At 37.8% G+C, this 8,619-nt stretch overlaps 1 pseudogene; it reads left to right on the forward strand.

Annotated features, from left to right (window-relative positions):
* Positions 1-6,998: 6,998 nt before the first annotated feature.
* On the forward strand, positions 6,999-7,972 carry LOC100470713 (annotated as a pseudogene).
* The last annotated feature ends 647 nt before the right edge of the window (positions 7,973-8,619 follow it).

Below are 8,619 nucleotides of genomic sequence, written 5' to 3' on the forward strand. Positions count from 1 at the left end.
TCTTTCAGGTAGACTAATTTACATGCCACAACTTGCAGGTTTTCTGTTAGTGTAGTTTTTCTTTAGTGAAGTGCTATGTAGTAGGCATTCGATGGCCCCCAGAGATATTCAAGTCCTGGTTCTCCAGACCTATGAATATGTCACCTTGTAAAAAGGACTTTGCAGATATGAATTGGTTAAGGATCTTGTGATAGATTGTTCTGGATTACCAGATGGGCCCATTGTATTCACAAGTATCCTTATAAGAAAAAGAAGGGAGTAGGGGAGTGAGTGTCAGAGAAGGAGATATAAAGGCAAAAGCAGAGGACTAAAGTGATATAGCATGAGGAAGACTTGACCAGCCACTCCTGTCTCTGAAGATGCAGGAAGGGGGCCATGAGCTAAGGAATGTGGGCAGCCTCTAGAAGCTGAAAAAGAGTTGTAAATGGATTATCCCATAGAAACTCCACAAAGAGTGCAGCCCTGCCAACGCCTTGAACTTAGCCATGTAAAACACACATTAGACTTCTGATCTTGAGATTAAGATAATAAATGTGTGTTGCTTTTAACCTTTAAGTTTGTGGCAAGTAGCAATAGGAAACTAATACAAGCCACCTACCCTCTCCCCAGGCATGTCAACAGACAACGTCCTGAGCCTTCACTGTTTACTTAGATGTCTCATGATCTCCCTTCTCACATCTGAGATAAGTGGAAGATTGCTCTTAACATCCCTAAATACAGTTTGTATTATCAAACAAGAACTCACCAAGCATGACACTTTTGAGCAGAATTTCAGCCTGCTAAGGTTGAGATAGCCAAATTCTTTGCCAAAGAAGCATTTTCATGCATTTCTTTGTCCAGATACAATACGGGAGAGAACTGGAAGTGTGCAGTCCTTCTGAGACTCACCCTGAAAGTCTGCCTCCACCCTTAGTATTTGCATTGCTGTATATATACATTTCAGGATGTAAAATGCTATCATCCTCCCTTCCTCTTCCAATACTACATATGGAAGTTATGGATGGAAAGGAAATACAAAAGATTGAAGTAGGTGGAGATGAGAGTGTGAAAGAAGACATATTTCTGGCTGTCTCACAGTTTATTTTTCACATCATGGCTGTGGGCGAAAGTGGCATGGGAACTCTCAGATTTCTGTTTGGTGTAGCCACTGTGCTCCCTAACCATCCCAAACAGTAAAAGAAAGCTAAAGGTTTATTTAATTGCTTCCTATTCAGCCAGGGTCTTCTAACTCAGATTTGGTGGCTTTTAATCTCAATTCATTCCCATTTATCAGAAATTCTTTCAGATGCTACCAGGAGGTCTCTTGTTAACCTTTGTTTCTATTGCTCTTGGACATTTTCATACTTGTAAAAAATTTACACCTTCATAGACAGCTGGAAGGATGTATATTAGTCTAGATCATATCATCTTAACCCACAGTTACCTCCCTTTGTTTGAGTTTATTTTTAAAACCAAAGAAAATCTTTTCACCAGGCAAATATTAGTATGAAATAAACCTGCTAAAAAGTTAGGATTTAGATTTGTATGTTCCCTCATGTCGTTCCACAAATTCTGTAGCCATTCTTACGTGGGAAACTGGTTATAACATTCCAGTATTTAAAAATTAGGTATACTGTGAATTCATTTCAGAACTTCTCTAAAGCTTTTATTTCTGCAGAAAAAAATCCGAATCATCCACAGAGAGATTAGAGTTCTCAGGATTTCTTTGTCATAACTGTGGTGTGCCTGCCCATTCCATTGTATTCCTCATGACAGGCTTTCTCAATCCTGATGCAATTGACATTATTATTATTATTATTATTATTATTATTATTATTTGAGTATAGTTGACACGTTATGATAATTTCAGGTGTACAACATAGTGATTTGACAAGTTTATATGTTACATTATGCTTACCACAAGTGTAGCTACCCTCTATCACCATAGAACACTATTACAATAGCATTGACTATATTCCCTATGCTCTACCTTTTATTCCCTGACTTACTCATTCCCTCACTGGAAGCCTGTATCTCCAACTCCTCTTCACCCAGTTTGCCCATACCCCAACCTCTCTCCCCTCTGATAACCAGCATTTTGTCATCTGTATTTATAGGTCTGATTCGGCTTTTTCTTTGTTTATTCATTTATTATGTTTTTGAATGACACCCATAAGTGAGATTATGTGGTATTTGTCTTTCTCTGTCTTATCTCACTTAGCATACTCTCTAGGTCCATCCATCCATATTGTTGTATGGTCCACCCATATCATCACAGAGATGGATAATTCCTTGTGGAGAGCTGAGCTAACCTATGCTTCATAGAGCATTTAGGAGCATCCCTGGCCTCTACCCACCAAATGGAACAGTGACAACCATAAGTGTTTCCAGACATTGACAAATATCCCCTGGGAAGAGTGGGGGTGCAACATTATCTCCAGGTGAAAACCACTGGCATATGAGAATTAGGATCACAAGGTCTAAGTTCTAGGACTGGATTCTGTTCTGACACTGCCACTTAAAATATGTGTTCTAGCCTCAGACTAAAAATACCCATGAGTGAAACCAGAGAGGTGTTTATTAAACACTGCAGCATGTTAAAAAGCACACAGCATTCCCCCTTGGAATCATAAAGTGCTCTCAATGCACCCATGGGTTGTCAGAATGGCAGAAGTCAGAGGTGGTGCAGCGCGGACCCTGGACCAGTGCAGTAGTGGTAATCATCAACACTAAATCAGAAGCTGCAAAAGCAAGCATTAGCAGTGACACTGGGTTGTAGCAACTAACAGAAGGACAGAACATGCCTCAAGGTAAGTTTCAAAGGCACATAGAAATAACAGTGGTTGGTAAAGTCTTAAAATGGCCAAAGCGAGCTGGGATTCCAAACTGAGCTTGGATCAGAAGAGATGGTTTATGAAGGAAGCAGTGCTAAGGGGGTAAGGAGCAATGATGCACATTGATACCATGGACAGATGATTCAGCTCCAGAAATAGCTCAGCAAAATTTGAAGGGATGGGAGAAGTTACCTTAAAGAGGGCTTGAGTTTTGAATAGGTAACTAGGGGAAATAAAACAGCAGGATCTGGGCATTTAAATTAAAATAGGCTCATTGAATCCATAGGCTAGTGAGAACTAAGTAGGATTATGTGCAAATCAATGAACTATCATTTAAAATGAGTATTTTATTTTTACTCACCTTATATAGTACAAATATATGAATTCAGTAGTTCAAACTACTAATAAAAAATGAAGCCTGAGAAAAAAATTTAGTGACCTGTCACTATAATTTATGATTACCAAGACAAATTCAAAATTGATTAGTAAGTCATGGTTTTGTCTTTCCTCATTTTAATAAATTTATTGTTAAATGAACTTAGAGTCTTAGCCTACCATTGTCTGTTTGAAGTTTACTTGGCCCTTTGAAGGTAAAAATGCAATTATGTATTAGTGATTATATTATTCATGAGTCTTGGCATGAATAGCTTTTAATATATGATTAAAGTATAATAGTTTCAAACATAGAACATTAAGAAAATATACTGAAGTATTCAGGTAAGTTAGGAAAATGACAGCTAATCAACCTCACTTACCATACAGTATCAACTATGTAGTGACCCAATAGGGACCTTTAACATATAGTGCAAATCTTATAGATGTAAATACTGGTAGTATAAGACTTCTTAATATGGCATAGTGACCACACATACTTATTTCTTCTTCTTTAAATTCCATTAAAATGTCAGTAAGAAAAAAAAATTCACAAAGACGAAGAGAAAAGGAGAAGAGATAATAGATAAGTAATTCTAACAATTCGCAAGATATAAATGAGATGAAAGAGCAATCACTTGCTCAGTTAATGGAGGAGATTTATAACTTGGGTCACTACAGAGATTAATACTAATAAAAGGCAAATCTACTTTTTCCCGTAGAATCCCCCAAATGCTCAGGGATTGGAATCCCAGGTTACCCCAGGAGTAATAGGCCAGGGGCTAAGTTGAAACCATAAGAACTGGTTGAAAATATGGATATGAAATGTTTAGACCAGTAAACTATCCCTTCTGTAGGTGGGAGATTAGACATAGAGCAGACCTAGAGACTTTGGTGATATGAGAGACAGTGTAACCAGGAGACATGAGAGAAGGCATGGAGAAGATGTGGGGAAGAAAAGAAACGTGTTGAAGATAAAGATTAAGTGAAAATCTACATAGATATTTGGGCACCCAGCTCTCTTGCTGTATCCATTTTTAGAATGTTAAGTAGTTAAGATTATGGCTTACCTTAACTAAGGCACAGCATCTAAGGACTAGAGAATCTAAACCACCCCAGAAAAAAGGGACATCTGTATATCAACAATTGTGCTTTATCCTCAATTTAACTAACTTTTCACATATTCACACTATAAAAAACCCAATGGTTGATAAGCCCTGACCACTTACATAGAAATTCCAATCAAATTTTTAGTGTCTCACTTTTAAAAAATGAGTCCCCTTTTAAAATTCCTAGAAGATAACATAGGGGAAAACCTGGATGCCCTTGGGCATGGTGATGCCTTTTTAGCTATAACACCAGACATGATCCATGAAGTATATAACCAATAAACATGACTTCATCAAAATCTTCCCTGTGAAAGACAATGTCAAGAAAATTAGAAGACAAGTCACAGAATGGAGAAAATATTTGCAAAAGACAACTGATGAAGGACGTGATCCAAAATATACAAAGAACTCTCAAAACTGAACAGTAAGAAAACAAACAACCCAATAAAATGGCCGAAGACCTTAGCAAACACCTCACTAAAGAAGATATATAGACAGATATAAAAATAAGCATATAAAAAGATGCTCCACATCATATGTCATCGTAGAAATGGAAATTAAATGAATCACACTTATTAAAATGCCTGAAATCAAGATTACTGACAACACCAAATGCTGGTAAGGATATGGAACAGCAGCAATTCTCATCCCATTCCTAATGGGAATGAAAAATGGTACAGCCACTTGAGAAGATAGTTTGGTGGATTCTTACAAAATTAAACATACTCTTATCATACAGTCCAGCAGTCTTGCTCCTTGGTAGTTACCCAGACAAGCTGAAAACTTATGTCCACACATAAATCTGTTCACAGATATTTATAGTGGTTTTATTCATAATTGCCAAAACTTGGAAGCAACCAAGTTGTCCCTCAGTAGGTGATGGATAAACAAACTCTGATACATACAGAAAATGGAATATTATTCAGTGCTAAAAAGAAATGATGTATTAAAGTGTGAAAAGACATGGAGGAAACTTAAATACATATTACTGGGTGAAATAAATCAATCTGAAAAGGTTACATGCTGTATTATTCTAACTATATGACATTTTGGAAGACAAAATGGTGGAGACAATAAAAAGATCAGTGGTTGCCAGAGGTTATGGGACAAGGTAGGGATGAATAAATAGAGGATAGGGAACTTTTAGGGCAATGAAACTACTGTGTATAGTATAATGGTGAAACTATGTCATTATACATTTGTACAAACCCATAGAATGTACAACATCAAGAGTGAAACCTAAGGTAAACTCTGAACTTTGGGTGATTATGATGTGTAGGTTCATCCTTAGTAACAAATGCATCATGTTGAGGAGAAATGAAGATAACGGGGGAGGCTATTCAGGTGTAGGGGAAGGACATATGGAAAATATCTGTACCTTGATCTCAAGTTTGTTGTGAACCTAAAACTACTCTAAAAAAATTAAGTCTAAAAATATGAAATGAAGAATGCTATAGGTTCTAAAATAGCCATGGGGATAAGAAATGAACAAGTAGAGAAATTGGTATTAAATTATAATTAGAAATATGTGTATAAATTATAGTCATGAAAGATGTGTAGTGATATGGAAAATGCTTATGACATAATATGAAAATAAATTACAAATATATTAAGAAGATACCCAGAATTTTTAATGTGGAATAACAGAAAAGGGAGAAGAATTTAAAGAAACTAGAATAAATATAGAAAATTGTCTGAAGAAAGGACAACTTAAAAAAAGTCAACTATAATTACTGTCATCAGAGAGACAAGATATGAAATAAGATGTTCCAAAAAAAAAAGAAAGAAAGAAACAAGCAGAACAAGAATGAACTCTTTGTGATTATAAATAGAATACTTGAATGTTCTGGTTCCAAGAAGATGTGATAGATATGCTTTTTCGTTCTTCTTCTGCTAAGAATGACTTCTGATTCTTCCTTCCTTCTGCTAAGAATGACTAAACATTATGTATTAAACAAATGAAGGAAGATTCTGAAAGGGATTTGATAAAGAAGGTAGACCAGCTAAGGACCTTGGAACACAAGGAACAACACAGTGATGGTAGTCTTGGGTTTTTGGGTTTTGTTTTGTTCTTTATTTTTGTCTTATACATCCATACAGAGTGCTAGAGAAGCTAGGAAATGTCAACAGGTGCAGGGGAAAAAAAAAAAGACCTGGGAAGAAGTGTTTTCTTTCTAGCCAAAAGATAGGAAAGAGGGAGCCTACCAAATCAATACTTTTAGACAATAATTGCCCTACTCCAGACAAACACCAAAGAAAAACTGTAGTCCTTTTCCCACTCCTTCTAGCCAAGGTCACATGGTGCCTGGACTTCTACCCTTGGCAGGCTATAGCAAAATATTCCCAGGCTCTATAATGTCGGTGTAGATCACACAGGAGAGTGAACCTCTACCCCCCATTCAGGGGCCATGTGATAGCCTTTCCCTCCCTGCTGGGGTGGTTTCACAGATGGGCTACTGGAGTCAAGATGTTCACCACTACCCCATGCCCCCCTCAGCAAGAGCAAGGCAGAGAAAAGAGACTTAGAATTGAGTGAGAAAAATCCACAAGCAGATTCTAACACCACGGTGACATAGATATTAGGACTATCCGACACGGTTTTTAAAGGTTCTCTTACACTGACCGTCTGAGAATAGCAATGTAAGAAACAACAATCTCTCCTCTTCCTTTCCTCCATCTGCTCAACAGCCACAAAGCAGCAACTATGCGTGAATGCATTTCCATCCATGTTGACCAGGCTGGTATCCAGATTGGTAATGCCTGCAGGGAACTCTATTGCCTAGAATATGGCATCCAGCCCAATGGTCAGATGCCGAGGTACAAGACTACTGGGGGAGGAGATGAGTTCTTCAACACTGTCTTCAGTGAGATGGGTGCTGGCAAGCATGCACCCAAGGCAGAGTTTGTATATCTGGAACCCACAGTCATTGATGAAGCTCTCACTGGCACCTACCCCCAGCTCTTCCACCCGAAGCAGCTCATCACAGGCAAGGAAGATACTGCCAATAACTATGCCCGAGGGCACCACACTATCAGCAAGTAGATCATTGACCTTGTCTTGGACCAAATTTGGAAACTAACTGTCCAGTGCACAGGTCTTCAGGGCTTCTTGGTTTTCTATAGCTTTGGAGGGGGAACTGGTCCTGGGTGCACCTCGCTTCTGATGGAACATCTTTCTGTCAATTATGACAAGAAGTCCAAGCTGCAGTTCTCCATTTACTCAGACCCCCAGGGTCCTACAGCTGTAACTGAGCTCTACAAGTCATCCTTACTACCCACACCACCCTGGAGGACTCTGATTGTGTCCTCATGGTAGACAATGAGACCATCTATGACATCCATCCTAGAAACCTCAATATTGAACACCCAACCTACACTAACCTACAGAGGTTGATCGGTCAAATTGTGCCCTGTGAAGCAGAAGATCACGGCTTCTCTCAGATTTGATGGAGCCCAGAATGTTGATCTGATAGAATTCCAGACCAACCTGGTGACCTATCCCTACATTCACTTCCCTCTGGCCGCATATGCCCCATCACCTCTGCTGAGAAAGCCTGCCATGAATGGCTTTCTATAGCAGGAATCACCAATGCATGTTTTGAGCCAGCCAACCAGATGGTGAAATGTGACCCTTGTTACAAAGGTGCTTCTTTTACAGGGAAGCTAATTCTGTTTTGAACATTGATAAGTTGTGCTCTGATAGTTAATTTTTATGTATCAATGTATACTCTCATATACAATTATTTACCTGTACTTTAAAATGCAACACTTTGTTACAGACCCAAGATGTCCATTTCTCTGATGGGTTTGAATAAATTATTCCCTGTCTGAAATGAAAAAAAAAAAAAAATATATATATATATATATATATTTGACACGTTATTTAAAGCAACCGTAATGAAAATGCTTCAGGGAGCATTTATAAACACAAATGGACAAATGGAAAAAATAGGAAGTCTCAACAAGAGGCAAAATGTCAGAAATTAAAGAGCAAAATGTCAAATATGAAGAGCAACCAAATGAAATTTGTAAAAAATGTAATAATAAATTTTTAAAAAAGAGGAAAGAATCTGTGACCTTTGAAAGAGAACAGTAGAAATTATCAATATAAACAACAGAGATCAATCAGGCCAAAAGGAATAAAAAAACAAAAACAAAAGAACACCTCAAGAACCTGTGGGAGTATAACAAGAGATTTGTATTGTTAGAACCCCAGAAGGAGAAGATAAAATGAGTGAGGCTGAAAAATATTTAAGGAAATATGATTTCAAACTTCCCAAACTCAGCAAGAAGCTGAGTAAGCTACATGCAGAATAAACCCAAAG

Source organism: Ailuropoda melanoleuca, chromosome 15 (assembly GCF_002007445.2).
Source record: "Ailuropoda melanoleuca isolate Jingjing chromosome 15, ASM200744v2, whole genome shotgun sequence".
Lineage (NCBI taxonomy): Eukaryota > Metazoa > Chordata > Mammalia > Carnivora > Ursidae > Ailuropoda > Ailuropoda melanoleuca.